This window comes from Etheostoma cragini, chromosome 3 (assembly GCF_013103735.1).
Source record: "Etheostoma cragini isolate CJK2018 chromosome 3, CSU_Ecrag_1.0, whole genome shotgun sequence".
Classification (NCBI taxonomy): domain Eukaryota; kingdom Metazoa; phylum Chordata; class Actinopteri; order Perciformes; family Percidae; genus Etheostoma; species Etheostoma cragini.
Genome location: NC_048409.1, coordinates 17,270,693 through 17,289,653, shown reverse-complemented (window position 1 = coordinate 17,289,653; position 18,961 = coordinate 17,270,693). Strand labels below are relative to the sequence as shown.

General features: G+C 39.0%; 1 protein-coding gene across 1 annotated transcript in view; it reads right to left on the bottom strand.

Annotated features, from left to right (window-relative positions):
• Positions 1-18,961, bottom strand: part of dner (delta/notch-like EGF repeat containing) — a 52,269-nt gene that overhangs the window by 22,420 nt on the left and 10,888 nt on the right. The gene's annotated exons all lie outside the window — the stretch shown is intronic.

The window sequence follows — 18,961 nt, the reverse complement described above, 5'->3', positions numbered from 1 at the left end:
GATCCTTTCCCTCTCTCATGCTACTCAGCTACTTATTTTATTGCTCTCTGACTCAGCGTCCTTCTTTACACCCTCCACTCATTTTATTTTACGACATTTTGTCTCGGTGTTCCTAATAAATTGTTGCAGATCTATGTTTCTCCCTCTCTTTCTTGCTACACGCACGCACGCACGCACACGCACGCACACACACACACACACACACACACACACACACACACACACACACACACACACACACACACACACATTAAGTCCCCAAACAATGTTTCCCCCATTACGCGGCAATGACAAAAATGCACCTTGGCAGTCTCCTTCATGCTGGTTTCTTCCCATTAATAATTGATCATATTTGGAGGAAAACATTCTGGTATAGATGTTGAAGGTGAAAGAGGACAAAACCTAGCTTACGAAGCTTACTGCCTAAAGCCGTGTTGCTTATTGCTTTGTTTTCAGAGCCTTCTTAGGCTTGGTAGCTTTTGTTATCCTGCTGTCTTTTTTTATTTGGCAAATTCACTTTAACCAACTCAGGTATCTGCAGCTCCAGCTGTCAGATTTAAATGTTTTCAGATAACAATTTTAACTAAAACCCAGAGCCAAACAAAAACTATTGGAGAAAGAGTGAACAGAGGGATGGTAATGATGGTCATACCGAAATACCCCAGTGCACACAGATCTGCATGTGAATGTACATTGCGTGTCTGAGAGAAACAGTGAGAGGCAGAACAACAGAGCGTCATTAACAGTCTGCTCTCTCCACAACTTAGTCACAGCTCATTAGCGCTAATCTCTCAGGTTCTTTCCCCGCAATGCTTCTGTCAAACTTTCTCTCTGCTCTGAAACACAGCTGTCCTTACTGTTCCAGCAGGCCACTCTCCGGTCCTTACCTGGTCTTCTACTCTTGTCACTACTCAAACTGCACCAGGGATCGAGTTCATCACCCAGTAGAGAACAACATTGTTGGCTTGTCTGGGTTAAACAAAGCATTAGGGTCAAGTAATGACCTTTTTCATGTCACTCTTGATTTCTCTTTGACCGCAACTACACAAACGTGCTTAAACAAAGGAGGAAGGAACACAACCTGTTACATAAATACACAAAATGTGATAGATTGCCATTTTCCCTTTTCTCTTAAGTTCTGATCTCTTACACTTCTCACTTCTATTGGTAAATTATGTTGATCCTGGTAACCTCACAACAGCACAATCAGCCAGGTAAACTGATATTCATCTAGCCTTTCAATTCATCTTAGACTTATAACGTGGTGCTGCCACTGTACTTCAGTGTACATGACCTTGTCTATGGGCCTCTATGCCATTATAATTCACATACCTGGGCCATTCTTCCTGCATAGTATTACTTGTTATGTTGCTCGATGCTTGTGCAAGCGCCCCGGGCCCTGACAAACCATGTGAATCAATTTCTCCTAAGCAGCTGATAATAACTCACATTAGTTCCTCATTTTTATTCCCATATGGATCAACACATGGAAAAAAGATATACTCCTGGGCAAAATGATTTGCATCACAAGTTGATGTGATCTATTTGCTAATTTGGGATGGCCACCCTGAGAAAGGAGGATCAATACATCCGGACGGACGGAAACAGCAATGCTACTTAAGCTATTTGCATCATCAATTTAACCTGGTGGACACACACACACACACACTTTCACTGAGTCCTGTCAGGAAGTGGATTGTTTTTTTATTACGCAACAATCTGTGTTGGCAGTTATTTACCAGATGAATGTCACCGACGACTTGACAAGTGAAAGGATCTTGGATGTAAATAGCAATGTTCCTATCTTAACATCTAATTAACATTTTTGACTGTTGCTGCATCTTGGCATTGTATGTCAACATACTGTCACTTTAGGCAAAAATCATAAAAAATGTGAAACTGCCCTAGGAACAAGTTCAATTTTAGAGTCAAACACCCATCTTCTTACAGAGACATAAATCCCGCAGACAATGGCAAAGATATTTGTGACAAATAATGTAACAAGGAATAGCTCATTTTCATTTCGTTTCATGTTAATTTGTATGGAGAAAAGTATGTAGCATAGATCTATGCCACACACAACAGCATTTATAGCCTGTGACAATCTGCATGCGTGTCCCTAGATAGGCCTTTATAATATACTAAAACCACAACTTGTTGCTTTTACATTTCAGTTTTCACACGGATAAAAAAAAAAAAAGTGCTTATCTGTTTGTTAAATATGAAGCTTGAGCCAGGAGATAAAGTTATCTTAGCTCAGCACAAAGACTGGATGTATCTCTTCCCATTGGGTTTTAAGAGGATGGGATTTATGAGTGTAACAGACGAACCTGAAACTCTCCAAATGGCTGATTTAATTTAGAAGAGAAAACACATGACCACTAGATTACATCTCAGTCTCCACACTGGTAACACATCAACAACGCAGTTAGACCCACAAGGCTAACTAAGCCTGGTGAGAAAGCACGACGGTCAGAGTGTGAAATGCCCTTTTTTATAATAACAGCTGAAAGTGTTTTGTCAAATAAAGCTTCACCTAAAATGCTGAGAATGCTGTGCGAGATCAACCAAACAAACTGAGCAATGCTTTTTCAGAAGGCTATATGCAGTGTGCACCCAACGTCCTCTGATAATTAACAAAGATGTAGCTGCATTTGTGAGGAAAACAAGAAAACAGGCTAAGACTTTCAAAATGTAAAGTTCTGCTCCTTTTGTGCATTCACATGGCATGTAAAACAATATGTATGAAAACTACACTGGCTAATATTTACAAAATGTTGATTAAAGGTCCCATGACATGGTGCTCTTTGGATGCTTTTATACAGACCTTAGTGGTCCTCTAATACCATATCTGAAGTCTCTTTCCCAGACTACAGCCTTAGTGCAGAATTACAGCCACTAGAGCCAGTTCCACAATGAACTTTCCTTGGGATGTGCCAATACTGAGTCTGTAGCTTTTGAGGAGAAGAGGTGGGGGGGGGGCAAGGTGGAGGTGGGGGTGTGGCCTTGACCAACTGCTACTTTGCTCGTTTGAAAGCCAAGATGTCTCTCTCTTTCTCATGGCTGGGCCAAATTCTCTGGGCGGGCAAAGCAGAGAAAGTGGAGGTAACCTTACCCCTTATGAACTCATAAGGAGCAAGATTCCAGATTGGCCAATCTGAGCTTTCATTTTCTCAAAGGCAGAGCAGGATACCCAGGGCTCGGTTTACACCTACATTACCATTTCTAGCCACTGGGGGACCATAGGCAGCCTGGGGGAACTCATATTAATGTTACAAACCTTATAAAGTGAAATGTTCACGTCATATGAACTTTAATGTGCATTGTGCTAATCAAATAAAGAAAATCTATCAACAATTCACATTCTGGTAACACTTTATTATGCAAGTCTGCAATTTCCCCAGAAACGTTCTAGAAAAAAATTACAATTTGGTTTTAATTATAGGGGAAATGGAAACAGTGTTTGATTGATACACTTAAAATTAATAGATAGCATAATTTAGAGTAAACATGCTCAAGGAGGCACACAAATCAACATATATAGAAAAAACAGCCTGGAGTTTAAAGTAAGCTTTGCTGTCAAAAAAACTTCTATTACCCATTTCTTTACTGAAAGCCTATGAAAAAAATATTGGGAAATCGTGGACCTGTAAAATTAAGCGACACTAGCATTTTATATTATTAGATAATCAGTTAAATCTGTTATGTTTGCCATTGGCATTCCTAAGTGTTTAAAGCCTTAAAGGGCAGTCTGTTGGACTACAGAGTTAGTAATTAATGAGACGAACCTCAGATAAGAGTGGCAGAAGTGTCCTTAAGCAAGTCATTACAGTAAATCCCAACCAGCTCAGCAGATCTGACGCTGCCCTCTGACCTCAGAGAGTTGAAAGAGAATTTCTTTTTAAGCAGCCTATAACAATTTTAAAAACTACTGTTGCTCACCAACTCAAAAAAACAGACTTGTTTACAGTCTGACCATTCCAGAGCAGTATGTAATCTTTCAAGCAGAGCTATTAGCTGGAGTTATAGGGGTTTCCTTGTTCATCAGCCCAGGAAAAAGCTACTGCAAATGCTGCACATGTGCAAAAACACATGACCTAAACTCCATCCAAAACCTTTGGGATAGTGATTGAGAAAAATACCTTATCACCCAATATTAATGTCACTAGTGCTCTTGTGTCTGAATAGCAAAGATGTGCGTTGTGTGCACATTCAACCCTCAGTCGAAGAAGGAAGAGACCGTAAAGGGGCTATAATCAATATTGTGTTTACTGTACACTACCTCCCCAGCACCAATCAGCAGAAAGACACAGTAAGGGAAGAGCGGCTGAACACATTGGAACATTTGGCAGTTAAAGAGCCAGATATTTCAATCAGGAGTTGGTTGGGACCAAAAACAGAGCTAAAAGGAGAGTGAACATTGGACTTACATTCCCCGGATGGCCAGAAGCACAACTCTAAATCAATGATCATTTTCCGTTTTAACTGCTGGATGTAATTGTTTCCTAATACATTTCCTATTTCAGCTGTGACTAAATTACAGGGATGTGTTCACACTTGTTTCTGTTGCCCCCAAGTGGCCATAAAAATAATTTTCAGAGGTTTAAAACTTTTGGCCAGTTTGCAAAATTCAGTATGTGGCTTGAGGAGGAGTGTGGATTTTTTGCAGCCAGCCTGCCAGATCCTGTTAAAAGCTTTCCTCAAGGAGTGGAGGCCATTATAGCTGCATATAAATGGCCGTGCTTTTAACATATTATGTGGGTACACACATAGGTACACTGTTTGGGTCTCCTTTTTGTTTCAATCATTGCTTTAAGGAATTTAAGTTTTAGAACTTTCTTTAACTAAAGAGGGTTTGTTCTGAAAAGGCAGATCAACAGCTAGTTCCACAAAGCTTGAGCTGTCAGCTGTATCATAACAGCAGTTAACTGAACGCTTCATTTCACCAGCAGTTTATCAGCTACTTACTGTTTATGGGCGACTCACTGGAGCGTTAGGTCATAATACTGCAGGGGTTCACTTTAATGGCCAGATCATTCAGCTAATCGCACATGTGAAATTAGTCTGAAGGGCAGTGATAACTCACACAGCAGACAAAAATACAAATGAAACATGCACGTGAAAAAATACAGAAAAAAGTGTCACACTTAGTACTAGACTGTACAAATGAATGTATTACATACAAGGTAGCATAACAGAGGAAGACAAACATCTGCACAAGTGCATGAACACACACACTCACAGGAAAAGGTGAGAAGCTGATATGGTCACTCAGCAGGTTGTATGGCATTGTTCCACAGCCTCTATATATTGTAACTATCAAGATGTGTTGCCATGGCTACAGTAGCTAGGAAACGTGAGCACAGTTATTACACAGCACTATAGAGAGTGTGTGTGTGTGTGTGTGTGTGTGTGTGTGTGTGTGTGTGTGTGTGTGTGTGTGTGTGTGTGTGTGTGTGCATGTGTGTGCCCCCTCCGCACATGTTCCCTGCACGCACAAACACAGCATTTATATTTGCATATCTATATTTGAGTCCCATCATGCTACAGACAGACGATCCATCTTATAATCCACTTACTTCCTCATCTGAGCTCTTTATTACAATATTTCCTCCCTCTGTCAGAGTGACAACACCCCCCACTGTGGAGGGAGAATGGATACAGATAGCATTAGCTTAATCACTCATGAAAACAAGCGCTCGCAAAAAAGGAAAATATTTCCGCAGGAGCAAAAACAGAATAAATTTGTCTCGTTAAAAGTCCCTCCAGAGATGAAGAGACGCAAATTGGTTCTCAATAAAGTCGTATCGGGACAAGTGCATTTGCTGTAATATGGGGAGGCTGAAGCCTGGAAATAAGCAAACACTTACCAATTATTATCTCCCAACAGAGAGTCCAGTTTTCAAAGGGAAGTGTGGCAGTCAGGTTGAGTGGAAGGCATTATTTTACTTTAAGAAAGCATTTCAAACTGCAGTTTGGAGTATTTGAATAGATTTTCTAACTTCCCTTCAACAACAACAAAACTGAGTGAGAATGTTTCAGGCTGTTTAAGCTGGGCTTTATTGGGCACTGCTTGAGCTGTTGCTAATAGGAGGTATCCCCAAACAACCCATGCCAGACTTCTTCTTTCTCCAACCTTCTATATGACATACTTTATACACTTAATGAGCACATCTCTTGACATTGATGAGAGTAGATTGCCTGTCATTCTCGTAAACAGCTCTCTCGTTATTAAGGTGACCCAAAATCATGATGGGGAAAAGTTTGACCAATGTCAACTGGCAGAAGAACTGCATCACAACCATCAACCACCAAAAATCCAAATCTCTTCTTCTATCCAAACAATAACTGATGTGGTTTGTAACACGTTACACTTTGTCTTAAGTGTGTACCTGAATACTTCCCATGTGCCATTTTGATTGCTATTCTCAATTAATAAATTGGATTGCTTATGCTAAAAAACATCAGTGAAGCAATACATTCACTTAAGTTGAATTTTTTGTGTATTATATAGAATGCTACTCAATATAAAATAGGTTTCCAGTGTTTAAGGTTATGATACATGAAGTCTGACGATTGCAGTAACTCATGTGAAGGGTCTTATATTTAATGTTTAACTAATGAGATATAGTTAAAAATGGATGTGTTTGTTCTAGATCCATCTTCTTTTTAACACTGAGCATGTATTTGTCAAGTATTCACTGTTTGCTGACTTCAAGGCTACAGAGAGAAACTGGAGCATCTCTCTGCATTGCGTAACATCAGAGGAGCAGTACAAATACGAAGAAAATATACGGAGGCAGAGAAAGTACAACCCTGCAACACACAGGCCATGTACCTTCCAACACACACTGCTATAACAACATAATTTTCCACAGATTGACAGCTGTAAAACAAACTGCATCACCACTGTTAGGGAATTACAACCAGAGCTATGTGACTTTAACAGCCATGGAACAAATACTGTGTAATTATATAATCAATCACACAGCATATAGCCAGCAGTCATTTTTATCTTGGATGTGCAGTGCATAATGAGCACCCGCAATCCAGCTAAAACTAAATATTTAATTCATGATAGTGACAAAATAATACTTGAAAATAACCCCTCCATAGAGTACTCTTTCCCCCCACAGTATTCTCTCCAGTCTGCTCTCAGGAGGTTTGAGCCCTGTGGTGTGATCTGACTTTATAAAGAACCAAAACAAGATTCCGAAATGAAGTCGATATATTCAAAAAGGCATGGAATTTTCCGCCGGACGGTACATAATTAACTGAACTTATCAGGTGAAAAAAAAAGTACTACTGTGGAAATATCAGCTTTCATATAGCCACAAGAATATGTGGAAGTACAGTACACAACTCTTTGAAGTTTGTATGTTTGGGTCTAGACAGTTGGCCTATGAGTCCCTGGAAAACATTGCACTTTCCTCTAGTACATCCCTGATTTAATAGATTGACTCAGGGATTTAACTTCAGCCGAGCGGGAGAAGTGCCCCACGAATGAAGCATGAAACAAAACTAAAAAACAAAGAGTAAGGAATCAACAAAGCAGAGAACTGGTTCAGAGGGTTATTCATGAAGATACTTACAGTACTGGATACCAAAAAGTCTGCAGCAACCAAGGAGGAGGTTTTCATCTAACAATACAAATACAAGGCTCTGTGAAAACGTCAGGTGCAACCAGGCCAGAAGAGGCCTCAGCTAAATTAGAATTACATGTCAAAAATCGACATGGCGTATTCACCCAAACAATACAACCATTTCTTTTGGTTCAAAACAATTCTCAATGAATTTCTCACTTTTAACTACTTCTAATTCTCTAAACCAGGGGTTCCCTCAGTCATAGGCAAGTCCACAATTAAAATCTGAGATTTGGATTCAGAAATTTATTTTTACTCTGTCAATCAATATATTCACACGATTGCCCATAGTTAACTCATGATTAATCAATTAAACATTTTTTTCTGTTCTAAATGTTCTTTAACCCTCCTAACCCCAAAAACCCGGGTTTGAAAAAGCATGTTTTGTTTAAAAAATTGCGAAAGAAAAAACACACCCTAGAAAGAAGCTGAAAAAGCTGAATTGTTCTTTGGATTCTCAAAATTCCAACTGTCAATGAATGCTTCTCGGCAAGTTAGGCCAAAAAAACACTAAGTGAATAAAAACTTGTTTGAAAAATCAACCATTTGCATGATCAAGAAGCTGTAAAATGCACATCATTCTACGTGTTGGCCTCTAAAAGAAGGCACTCATTGCAGTTGACTGTCAAGCATTGTCATGTGATAAGAATTCCTCCCATCCATAAGAATGCAAGCCTAAGCACCAAAACACAGCCTAGTAGTAAGCAGCAGTGGAATAAGTATGCATTGGAGATCCTTTACTTCAGTAAAAGTATCAATACCACAATGTAAAAATACTCACAGTTGTTACAGTAAAAGTCCTGCATTGAAAATGTTACTTATGTAGAAGTCTCTAAGTATCATCAGGAAAATGTACTTAAAGTTAAACATTTGGATTTAAGTACAATATTTCAGTAAATGTACTAAGTTGCATTACACCACTGGTGTTAAGTTTTTACAAATGTAACTAATTCTTCGTGTGAAGTTTAGCCATAATTCTTTTTTCCCTGTATTGTATATACATGTGTTCCCTTGGGGGAAGGGGGTATTCTCTGATTCAACTGTTTTTCTATTTAGAAATTAAATAAATAATCACTTAAATCTAACTTTTGTTCTTTCCTTTTTTTACGTCTGGATTCGCTCTTGTAGACAGTCAAAATGTCTCATAACAGTGACCATAAGATTGTCAAAGAAACAAGCTCAGTTCTCACATCAAACATGTTTATCCTTGACAAGGAGTGACAGTTTTTGTTTACATGCCATGGTTGCAAGAATATCAACAATTTTGCAAGTGAGTCTAATCTCTGGTCCTTTTTGTATTCTAAAAGGCTGATGGAATACCGGCAAAGTAAATGTCAAATAAAATCGAAAGACTTGATGAGTTGCAGCCACTGTGAATATTTCAGGATCTGGTTGATGGCTGGTTTTACACCCCTGCATAGTTTTAAAGCATGGGAAAAAATGAACTAATACATTGATGGTGCTGAAATAGTGTATATATAGATGCATTTTGCATGATAGATTTTGGTATTAATAATTTAATTGATAGGACGGTGTTGTCTTCAATGTACTACAAGGCCTCATTTCATTTCAACTCAAAGGATGTGTGACATTTAATGTCTCCTCCTTCTTAAGGAGCCTCCTGATTCTTTTTAAACAAGCACAGTTTTTTTTAAATGCACTGTACTGTACATGTACAGTATGCTATATGTCTGAAAAGTGAAATAGAGTTCACCAACAATTTTTTTAAATGGCTGCTATATAGGTGTGTTGCCTTCTTACAAAAAGTCACTCCTTTGTACATGTAATCCATGTAAATTCAAATCAAAACAATGACATGAAAGGCAGGCTGTGAGTGCTAGCATCCATTACAAAAGGAACAAAAGACAAAACTCTGACATGAGAAAAGAACTGGATTTGCAGAACATCTATCTAGACAAAAAAGAGAGAACATTGGCCTCATTATGACACAGTATATTTATGTTACTCACTACCGGCTAATACTATGGGCTGAAATACTATAATACAATGTTATTATACTGTATTTATACTATGTTATATTATGTTATATTATATTATATTAAATATGTTTATAAAGACTAGAGTTTCTGTTGGCACATATTTCAGCCCATAAAATACCAGAAAATACAAAGGGTCACAACTCAAAGTGTTCTCAACAATAAGCTACGTGCTTAGTGCTGTACCAATCAACAATTACTGTAGGGGCAAGTAGGTGAAAATAGCGAGAGTGAATGTATGTTCAACACTGTTTATTTGTTGATACTTTTGCCACAACAACCATTAGTTAAGGAGACGTTGTGGCTTTTTTTCTCCTGCCCAAAAAGTTTATCAAGCATATATTTCTGTCACAACTGGTAACTGGCAAGCAACTTTGGAAGGAGCCATGCCTGTGCAGAATACATCACCAGCAACCGGCTTGATCCCAACTTACTGTCAGGCACAAGTGGGCAACGATAACCTCACCATTCACAATATACAGTATACAGTATATTTATATAATTATTATCGTTATTATTAAAGAACATGGGTACTTTGCTAGTATGCAACTATACAAAAAGTCAATACCAGAGGTGCATATACAGAAAAAATATGTGTAGAAAATAATAAAAAGGTTAAAAAAAATGCAGTACGTACAAAGTAAAATGTATCATGGCTGTATTGTACAACTTCACCACCATCTGCAAGACCCAGGGCATGATGGACAATTCCTGGTTCTCAGCTAATCTAACAGCTGATTGGTTCAGAATAGACTAAACATGATGACGTTTTATGTAAACTTTATATCGTTTTTAATTAGAGAGATTTTGATTGATGTTTGTCTGATTTGAAGGATTATTCTGTTAACAGAACACATGTAGTGTGGCTGATGGTGAAGTTTAGATGTCAGGGAGAAGATTACAGATCCTCTACAGTCTGTTGTACGTTAACATCGGCAACAGATTGCATGGAGAGCATTTAAACAGCCTAGCACGTCACAATCAAAACAATTGGAGACTGCAAACAAGCTGATGTATGGGTCTGATAACATTTGAATAAATCAGAATCGGACCTCACAGGATGGGAGTGTTTCTGTGACTTCCTGTTCAGACTTGTCACCGCCCAAAGCTGCTGCCGCTTGCTCCCGTCCACTTTACAGGCGAAGCTCAGCTCATCTCCAACGAGCCTAATAGAAGAAGCTTCAGTGATTCTTTTGTAAAACTGGAGGTGCGTAAGCTTACGAAGTAATTATGTAAGCAAGGGTCCAAACCAGGAAGTTCAAATAGGCAATCAATTCCAAAGGGCTAATTGAATATTTTGCTAGCCTGATAGGAAATGTGGGAATAGGTGGGCAGAGGGGGGGCGTAGTGAGGTGATGGGAAAAGGAGCAAAGGTCCGAGGGCATCTGTTGGATGAATGGAAAATGGCCGTGAAGGGGCCTTGAGTATTAGAAATTTAGCTGGAGGAGGTGCAGAGAGACCAACTGTGACAGTTTCAGTGTGAAATGTAAATTCTGAAATTTTACAAACTGAAGTTTACAATGATACGACAAAATTAAATATAAGTATATGCCTATATTGTCTTTAGGTCTGAATGTGAGTTGTCGTAGTTTGTCTGTCTATATTACCCCTGTGACAGACTGATGACCTGTCCAGAATGGATCTTTTTGCTGGGATTTTGCTGAAATAGTTCACCTGAACAGGAAAAGTGGATGGTTGACATTGTTTGACTTCTTTAGAAATAACCTGAAGTCATGCCCCATTTTGTGTTGTTTGAGCTTTGGTCAAATTTTGTCTTAAGCTGTCAACTGCATCGACCCAGTTAGAGTCAAAGACTTCTGGCTTAGCATTGAAGCAATATCCTGTCAGTATCCCAGGCAGACATTATTGTTATGATTTATTACACCCGTCAGTCACAAAACCACCTAGCATGAAACCCCTCATGATCCAGACTCATCACTTGTGCTGTCAGCGCAGACAAAACCTAAAGACACCGTTTTGGTTACTCACCCGGAGGCTTTTCCCATTTCTATCACGGTCATGAATGGAGGAGCAAGTGATTTGTAGGAGGCACTCATGTCAGAAAACTTTTGTCACTGAGCTGCTTTTTGGGGACTTTTACTTCCCTTTACAATGTCCAGGGTTTTTAAAGCATTTTTCTGTCACAGTTATTGAAACTGAGACATTATGTTTGAACAAAGAAATAGGACATAAACAATCGGATCTTTCCAGAGTGGGAAAATGAATAATTAGTTTTTTTGTCTTGGGACTCCAGCTATTAAAATATATCAACTTAACAGACCAGTGACCTATTTAAGAGGCTGCGCGTTAGTTTAAGAAACACAAAAACGTAAAATGGCATTTGGCTTTAGTGCAAAGCAGACAGACATAAATCAAATCATCAACTAAGAAGAGTGTGACAGCTGTCGAGGGATGTCGGGACTGAGGTGTAAACTAGGCTGTTCCATTTTTATTTTTTTTAAGTTCCAACCACTTCAAGAAAGCCAGAAATATTGTAATCAAGAACAAATCTGAGGAAAGGAAACGTAAAAATGTTTTTACATGCAGTGTGTAACAAATAAGATCAGTAGAAACTTTAATGGTCCCTTTGGGAAATTGGTAATGGAAATATAATTTTGAAATTTTTTGCCAGTCAAATTTTTAACATAAGAATATTTTAAAATGAACAAAGACAAAATGAAAAGAGAAACAATCCACATGTACTCAAATGTTTTGGCCCAGTTTCTTCAGGGCGCCAGCAGCAGCTCCCCTAAAAACATCCAGCTCTTTAGCTTTAATATAATTAACTGTCAATACAATTACTGTCCTGCAATGATCTGCTCTAGCAAACACTTAGGTTCTACTCAGTATCTTCACTCGTGTATGGTTCCAAGAGGCTGCAATCTTCCCCAGTGCTTAAAAATGTATTTCATCACGTTTAAGCCATTTTTGGGTGTGAAGTTAAATTTGGATGAAGAGTGTCAGCTGTCAGTCCTGCTATCTGTGAGATGATTCCCAAGTCTCAGACAGAGCTAAAGCACAGAGAGGTGGTGATCTCACAGAGGGCATCTAGAATTTAAAGCGTAACTTTTGCTTATTAATGAACATCCATTAAATTTCAGCCCTTGCCAAATTAGTTACTACCATGCTGGTTAAGACTATCAGCTTTGCACAACTCTCTCTGTATTTCTCTGTATGACTATGTTCAGAAGATTGTGGCATCCGGTGACTTTCGTGCACAGAAACACAAGTCAAGGTAATCACCTCTCCTGAAGATTGCATCATGTTTTCTTAATCCTCCATGGCCACTAGCAACTGTGTGGAGGATGGCTGGGGGCTGTGCACGATCACGGAAGGCTTGTGTCATGTGGACAGTGTTGTTGTCATTACTTGGAATTCCTCATGGGGGAGACAGAAACTATTCACTATAGCTTTAAAGCTGGACTTATCTGAACTTTTCACATTAACAGGTAATTAACTGGACTACTTGTCTGTAAAAGGAATGACAAATCCACTAATAATGGCAGTTTCTCTTAGCTGTGTGAAACAAGTAAGCTGTTTTGATCAAAACAACTTAATAAGGAGAACATTTGTCCATGTTGTATTTTCAGCTTGCCACCAAGTGACCAAAACAATCTTAATTTGGAGGTGTGCTTTTGGTAACTTAATGAATGTAATTATAATATTCACTTTCCTTTCAGCTCTGTTTTTGGTCTCTACCAACTCCCAAAGGATACATCTGTAGCTAAACAATCTGCTATGTTCACCACCTAGTTGCTAACTATGTATGTCATAAATATGACCAACAAGCCAAATTCCCCTAAAGTTTGTGCAGCCCTTCATGCAGCCTCATAAGAACACTTTATTCCTCACAGCAATGCCTGAGGGAGTGCAGCAGGAAAACAATGGATTACACTCATTCACTCCTTACAGCTGCCGGGGATACCATGAAACAGCCTTGCTCAAGGGTACATTAACTGCATTGAGAGAGAGAATTTACATCCCCAAAACTGATTTTTCAGTAACATTTTTTTTTAATATTCTGTCTATAGCTGTCCTCATTACTGTATCAGTCTTATTGATGAGTTGCCCTCTATCGAACAGCAAGAGGGACAGAAAATATGTGCAAAGACACAATACTCCCAGAATTGTATTGTTCTCCCATGCAGAGTAGGCCTGCATTTTCCCAAATCATATCCCAAATTATTCTGGGATATAGACTCCTCAATCTGCAACCTTCACATTTATCCAAGTTGTTTTACCATCCAGCAACACAGGACGATGCTTGCGCCGTGGCCAGAAAGAAAGTGTGTTTTTGTCAGCGAGCTTTTAATGTTATCTATTTTTGCACATCAAAGCGCCTGCCATGCCTCCCTCTCTCTCAAACTTCCCCATCACTTCCTGGCCCAGTGGCTTCAAAGAGATACTCCTCTTTCAAATGTGGATCCATGAAGCCTACCCAAACGTGGACGAGCACCTTGATAAATTTCGTTCTTGCCTCAATGCATAAATAGATGTAAATGGCCCAGCAGTGGAAAGACGCAGGGAAAAGCATGCTAACGAGTTGAAACTGCCCTTCGTGCTCAGATTTCCCATCGAAATAATATATCTTATCAATTTTCTATTCATACACATCTTTAGTTTTTGTAATCATATTTTATTGGAGCTTCAATTTTTCTGTCACTCAAAAAACCAACACACTGCAGGAGGACACTTACTCGGTTCCACAAGAGTCCCTGTGCTGTCATCAAACACATGACATTAAATAACCTCCCATGGTTGATCAGCATCATTCCTCAAAAGACAATTACCTCTCAACTCTGCCAAATGCCAAAATAGACAGAGAGACAGAGGGGGATTGAGGCTAGAAATGAGAGTATGGAGAGGAGTAAAGAGAATACTAAGTGAGAGGAGAATGATTTAAGAGAGGAGGTGATGCAAGGCTCTATTTATACTTATCCAAGTTGAGTCAACGCTGCAGAGGACGTCTCTTCTGAAGGGCTGGGACAAAGTTTTCTGTCTTCTTATTCTATCAAACAGGAACTAAAATGGATCAGGAGATTTCAGGCTCTTTGTGAATTTATCAGAAGCTGCTTTTGCAGCAGATGCACTGACAGATAGAGTTTTTTGTTTGTTTGTTAGTATTACATCTCTCCTATGCAGCTTTTTCACATTACAATGACAGCTGGTCTATCTGCTTGATACTTCACAACACTGCAGTTATTCTTGATTAGCTGTGACTTTATTATCAGCTCTGTGTCAGTGTTGAGACTACAGTATTTTTAGCTGTTGACATCACGCATCACTTGAAAATATTAGGCACTTTGGTGCAGAGTGGAATATCCCATGTTTGTTCAGACTATTCCTTCTCTAACTTGAGGTCTTTCAGTAGATGTAGTTTGAGCCAATACAGTAAATACTGATATGTGACACATGAAGGGGGGTGGGGGGGGGGGGGGGGGGGGAAACACTGTTGGAGAGAAAGACCTTTTATGATAATATGAAAAAAACTTTTTTGTTTTTCCCTGTCACATTTTTTTGTAAATACACCTTTTAAAACCTGAACTATCACACCAAGGAGCGGGCTGGCGGAGAAGTCAACAAGAGACGCTGGAGCAGCTCGGAACGTGCAAGCAGTTTCTCGTGATGTCCGACGCTAGCAGGCGCGGCTCCGGAACTGAAACAACAAGGCGGCTGGGTGAGTCAGTTTAGCACAGCACAGCCCCTCTTAGGTAGGAAAGTGTACACTCATTTAGGCATAGCAAAAAGACTCATGTTCAACTTACATTTGTATATCTCTGCAGTAACTTTTAACGTAAACATAGATGTCATCCAGCATCTATATAATACAACAATATAGGACATAGTGTACGCAGTACATACCACAACTTGTGTCTTGTGGGCCGTGTGTGATGGGTTTTTCCGTCATGTTTCCTACCCTCATTCAAACTCATCCACCATGCACAAACAGCAACAAACACACGTCCATACTGGACAACCACAGAGTCACGGTCACGGTGATGGTTTAACACCCCCATTAGTGTATGAAAAAAAAAAGTAGAATTACATTTTTCTCTCAGTTACAGGCAGTTGTGGTCTGACAGTGGACATAGGTATCACTCATACGTTATAGATCACGGACATTGCAGCATTAACACCAATAAGTCAGCAGCTGTATTTTCTGAATTCCTCTACCTTCTCTAAGACAATAAATCAGACTCTGCTGTGCAACACAAGACACTTAATGATTTGGATGGAAGCCATCGACCTGGCTTTTAAGATGACTCTCTCTATATGACATGCTGTTTCATCATTACTCTCTGCATAAAATGTTAATCAGTTCACAGTTACCCACAGTGATCCAACTTACTAAGGAACAAGCTAAATTAGTGAATTTAGAGTTATAGGTTTAGATATGGATTGTGTGTGGTTTGTGTGTCCAAGAGCTGAATTATATTATAAAAAAAAAAAATTCTGCAGGAGGAAAACACTATAATGGCATATAGACATATTTATTCTCTCTCTCAGGCCACAGCTGGTAGAGATGGATGTCATTCTGTGCGGTGAGCTATGAGCTCGCTGTTCGCTCTGACCTACATACACAGTAGGTTCCTTGCAAAACAAGATATCCACTGTATGAAGAAGAAAAAAACAAGTGTCACAATTAAACGGGCACCAGCATGAAAGCAAAAATGTTTCTGGAACTGAATAAAAGACATGAGGTGTAGCTTTTGGACTTCTTCCCCAGAGTCCTTGTGCTTTCTCTCCTCACAGGTTTCCTGGGATTGTGGTGGCACCTATTCTGGGTGCAGCTGCTGCTATTGTCTCGCCCAACGCTGCTCTGCTACTACTATTAATATTAGTCCTAGTTCTATTGTCTTTATTGTTACTATGATGAGCACTTTTCATCATGTCATTCTATTATACCCACTACTATAATTATAAGTCATATTGTTCTCTCTTTCCCTCAACTGGTCAAAGCAGAAGGCCGCCCACCGAGAGAGGTCTGTCTGAGACTTCTGCTTGTTAAAAGGAAGTTTTTCTACAACAATCTTGCACCAAATGCGTGCTCTTGGGGGGAATTGTTGGGGCTCTGTTAATAGAGTGTGGTCTAAACCAGTGTTTCTCAAATGGGGGTATGTGTACCCCTAGGGGTCCTTTGGAGAAGTGAAGGGGTTATGTGACATTTTTATAAAAATGCTCATTTAAAAATATGTCATGCATGATTCTTAAAATAATTATGCTATAATAATTCATTAATTAAAAGATGGATTCTAAACATTTGAAATTTAGCATTTACATGATTTTAGTTACAAGGCTGTTTTTTAATAAATCTATCACTGCCAGAGCTGTACTGTTCCTCTTTATTTAGACTTTTTTCAACCAAAAATGTTATGCGCTGTTCAGGGGGTACTTGGCTTAAAAAAACAGTTCAAAGTGGGTACAATATTAAAAAAGAAACTTTGAGGAACATTCATTTAGACCAACTCTATCTTTAAAGTGTCCTGAGATCAATTCTGTTATGATTTGACTCAATAAATAAAACTGAATTTTATTGCATATTGAGGCTTTTGTTGCTTTTGAAAACTGAGCGATTTTCAGGTCACATTTTATTGTTTAAAAAAAGTACATGGCAGATCTAGAACTAAGCAAAATCCCTCTTTTCTTCATATTAGGCTAAAAGTGGGTCTGGAGCTGGCCCTGCTGCCGAAGGGAATTAGTCACTGAAACACTGGAAATAGAACATCCTGTTCCCATTGTCACCTAAAAATCTGTATATAATCCCCATTCATTTTACCTGCATCTCAGGAAGTCGGATAACAGCATGACAGTTATTGAGCACAAGAATAATTCTGTGTAAAACTAGATTGAACAAAGGAGGAACATAGAAAACATGTCATACTGACTTACTCTGTGTGCTTAATGTGGGACACATCATTTATTCTGTTTCCGTTCTGAATTAAAAAAACCAAAAACAAGGCGCACGGAAGTAGCTGACATTTTCTGCTTGGTGTTATGTACTCTCCACCTGTTGATCTTTTGGCTCCCCTGGTCATTTCTCTGTTGCCATGGAGACCCTAGGAGAGGAATGGGGGCATAGCAATGAAAACTGAGCCTCACAGTAGGAGGCAGCAGTGGACATGCGTCATTGCTGTGCTCCCACCAGCTTTGTCCCCGAAGTGGAAGAATTAGTTTTTAGAAGCCTAGTTCTGGCTACATTTGTTATTTAAAAACAAGTCACAAATACATAGTTTCATTTTTTAAAGGTTTAGCAAATTCCAAAAAGTAGGCCCTGTAGTTTTTGAAAAAATATTACTTAAACCAGAAATGGTGCTTTTGTTGGGGACTATTTCAGTGGTGGATTGACACATTTGTTGTATTATTAAGTATTTCCAGCAGCAAGACAAATTATTTGGGATTAAAATGAGTGACACTTTCATTGCAATGAAAGATCATGTCACACAATGTGGCTCTTTAAGGTAACGCTATTTTTATTTTTCATTTATTTAATGTTTTTTAACAACTAAGCTCATGGTTCAGAGAAATAAGCTACAGATACTTAGACTTTAGATATTGGTTTTGTTATGGGAATATTACTATGCTTATTTTACTCTAAGACAAATACATGGGGTTGTTAAAATGCTGCTTAGATCTGTTGAGTTGTTATGATTCAGATTTGTTCAAAACACATGGCAAGAACTGTGATTTTTGAAAAGTTTCACGCTTTAAATGATAATTCCAGTCGATTGCACCACATAGCTCTGTTGTTAGGAAATTTTGAGTCTAACCCTAACCCTATCTATGTCTACAATGTCTACACAAAGTTTTCTCTCTGCTCGAGTTAGCACCCAACAGGCTCAAACAGGGCAAGTTCTAATCGTGTTTTTAGCCTCTAAACATGTTCAAAATGCCATTATAAGTGCCTATCCATGGGCAGTGATTCCTTACGAGGAAACACGGTGAATCTGACCGCAGTAGATGTAACAGAAAGGCATCCGTTGTGTTAATCCATTCCTCTGTTTATTTCCAGACAAGTCCACACTAGTCAATTGTCGAACTCATAAATTTCAATATTTCTAAATGTACCTATTTCTTCCACAGAAAACGATTTACCGTTGCCATAGTGATGACTATGTAGGTGTTGGTATCCGTCCTGCCTGCACGATCCATCCTGCGCAAGTGTTCACACATGCGCAGATGATAATTATGTTTGAAGCCAATTTATGACACTGACAGACGCCGAAAGATTTGCAGCTGCTTGCAGCTGAGAGAAGCCGGCTTCCATTGAAAATGAATGACTTCCCGTAACTTTAGACGCCCAAGTCGGTGGCGATGTGAAGG